The 2,819-nt window shown below is 46.8% G+C and overlaps 1 non-coding gene across 1 annotated transcript; it reads left to right on the top strand.

Moving 5' to 3' along the window:
• The first annotated feature begins 1,610 nt into the window (after positions 1-1,610).
• On the top strand, positions 1,611-1,684 carry TRNAT-GGU (transfer RNA threonine (anticodon GGU)). The gene has a single exon. It is a non-coding gene; the product is annotated as a tRNA-Thr (tRNA).
• The last annotated feature ends 1,135 nt before the right edge of the window (positions 1,685-2,819 follow it).

Below are 2,819 nucleotides of genomic sequence, written 5' to 3'. Positions count from 1 at the left end.
CGAACGGACGTTGCAAACGGACGGAGCTGCCAGGGAAGAAAGGTGCACCAGTTTTGCAACAACCACCGTTTCGTATCGCCGTACGGGCCGTGCTTCACTCATGAACATAGTCGCCACGCAGAGAAGCCGCTATTATAGGCTTTGCTCTCGTTCGACTGGGATTGGTGATCGGATCGTCAGCAGTGCCGACAAGGACTAGTTTTTTTCCGAATCTCTGCTTACTGCACGTTACAGAGACATACACGGCAGACGAGGCAAAAAAAACGGACCTGCGCGCACACGAAGCGAAAAGTCAAAACTGTTTATTAGGACATCGTAGGCTGCACGTGGAGTTTTCCTTGCGATATTTAGAGTGCTACTCTTAGGCGCCAGTTCCTGGTTTGAGCGTCAGCCTCGGCGTCCTGACCGGCAGAGAAAACGAATTGCACAATGGATGATGAAAGTACGACGATAGCGAAGAGAGCACGAGAAGGGAAGCCGAGGAGGAGGTTATGGTGAAAGAGGAAAACACGGCGTCAGTAGGCAAGAACGCAAAGGAGGAGAGTAAACGACGAAGTACGACGAGAGGGGTGATATCTGTTATGCTCCATCTGCAACGGCTACTGTGAAAAGCTCAGGCCAAGCAGAGCCACGCCGCCGCCGTTCGGCGCCTCTGTACTCCGTTTCATGCATAGCAGCAAACGCTGCGGAAGCTGTGGAAGTAGTACGTCCGCGAAACCACATTACTCCGCCACGTATCATTCGTTCTTCTCGAAGTCTCGGTGAATGTTTGGACGAAAACAAACAGCAGTATAAAACGAAGTGGTAGCACTGGGAATCACGGTCGAAACTGTGAGGTGTAGAGTGTTCGGGCCCTCTGCCTATGATTTGCACCGAGTGTGGACTGCTTTTTAGGTGCTGATGGAGTAAGAGTGATTCTCGTTACGAGCCGCGTATCATCCCGTCAAATGTCATTTTTACCTCTCGAAGTCTCGATAAGTCGCAGGACGAAAAGGGGGCAAGAGGAAAAACGAAGCGCGGGAGGTTGCCATTCAGATATTTCAAAATATGTCTGTGATCAGTTGCTCGAATGCTTAGGGGAATCCCCCAAGGTGGAGTAGATTAATTACTCACTGACATCCACCCGAGCGCAACCATGCGGCCACAAAGGACAGATAAGCAGCTTCCACAGGAACTTCGAAGTTAAAGAAAAATTCTTCCTGGTCCGGGGCTCGAACCCGGGACCACCACTTCACCGGAGCAGTCGCTCTACCAACTGAGCCAAGCGGGACGGCAAGCTTATGGTAGTGCGAGGGCGAATTGATCAGTACCTCGAAGTGGGAACTCTGTTGGCCAAATGTTTTAGGGGAATCCCCCAAGGTGGAGTAGATTTGTAATAAGGGAGTAATTACTCATTGGCATCTACCTCCATCATTGGCTCCGCTTGGGCTGATGCCAATGAGTAATTACTCCCTTATTACAAATCTACTCCACCTTGGGGGATTCCCCTAAAACATTTGGCCAACAGAGTTCCCACTTCGAGGTACTGATCAATTCGCTTTCACCCTACCAGAAGCTTGCCTTTCTGTACATAACCATGTAGAATAAATACCATGAAAGAAAAAAAAAAGTCCTGGTTAGCTCAGTTGGTAGAGCGACTGCTCCGGTGAAGCGGTGGTCCCGGGTTCGAATCCCGGACCAGGACAAATTTTGCATTAACTGCGAAGGAGAAGGAGGAGGAATACGAGGAAAGGCAGGGAGGTTTTTAACAGCTTTCCTTAGTAGCTGCGGACTGCGCTTCTGTGGATGCCTGTGAGTAATTACTCCTTTATATTATGTCTTTGATCACTGTGGTTGTATGCAGAACTATTTTTGGACGCGGACTTAGTCTGTGTGAACAGGCGCGCGCTAGCTTTGGCAGCATTCCCTGTTATGTATGAAACGGAGAATAGACCCTTGTGCGATCGCTTACGGTTCAACCACAGCAGCTGCGCTGAAATTTTGAATCATCGGTCAATTTTTTCTGGCGAAAATTGCTCTTGTGCAGCGACCATGCATGGCAAAATTACTTTCGGGAAGTAATTAAATTACACATTCTAATTAATTTTTAGAAATTTCGCAAAAGTAATCAAATTACTATACTAATTACTGCTCTCACAAAGTAATAAAATTACATTATGATTCCTCCCCAAAAGTAATGAAATGCACTTTGAAATTACTTTTTAGTTTCAAAGCATAAAAATTCGCGCATTGGTCAAAGTTGGTATTTAATTTGGAGGTTTCTTTATTTTCACCGCCACTGAGCGCAAAATTGGCCGTCAGAATTTTTGTCCCTCTTTGAATAAAGGTAGCCATCGACCACTGAACAGCTGTTTTACTGACTTCGATCAGGTCAACTTAATTGCAAAATTTGTATAGTGAGTGGCATCACTCTTCAGTCAGAAGTTCTTCGTTCAGTACGTTTGTCCCACTATCTTAATTTTGAAGAATTTGTCGTCCTTGTAAACTGCTGGACTGTACCGACTGCTTGCTCACGCTCATCGTCCCGGAAATGCACCCTAAGTGCGCACAAGCTGCCAATTCTGCTCTTCAATTGACTCGTTCCGGAGGCACGTTGGAGGAAATAAATAGCTTGTCGCGGTAACGTTGTCGCCTATGTTGCTCTTGAGTTAAAAACAGGGCCTCAAATCCGGCCACAGAAGCTCACAAACAAGTTTTTTAGGTGTTATTTGAGACTTCTCAGTGCGGCGACGTGACAGTATACAAGGCGTGTTACCTAACATTCTACACAATTGTTAAATGAAGGCTTGTTGAGTTATAAGAGCGCTTTTCTCGGCACA

Source organism: Amblyomma mixtum, chromosome 2 (assembly GCF_055824585.1).
Source record: "Amblyomma mixtum isolate Tamu chromosome 2, ASM5582458v1, whole genome shotgun sequence".
NCBI lineage: Eukaryota > Metazoa > Arthropoda > Arachnida > Ixodida > Ixodidae > Amblyomma > Amblyomma mixtum.
The sequence above is the reverse complement of the archived record's forward strand: the minus strand, read 5'-3'. Positions and strand labels throughout refer to the sequence as shown.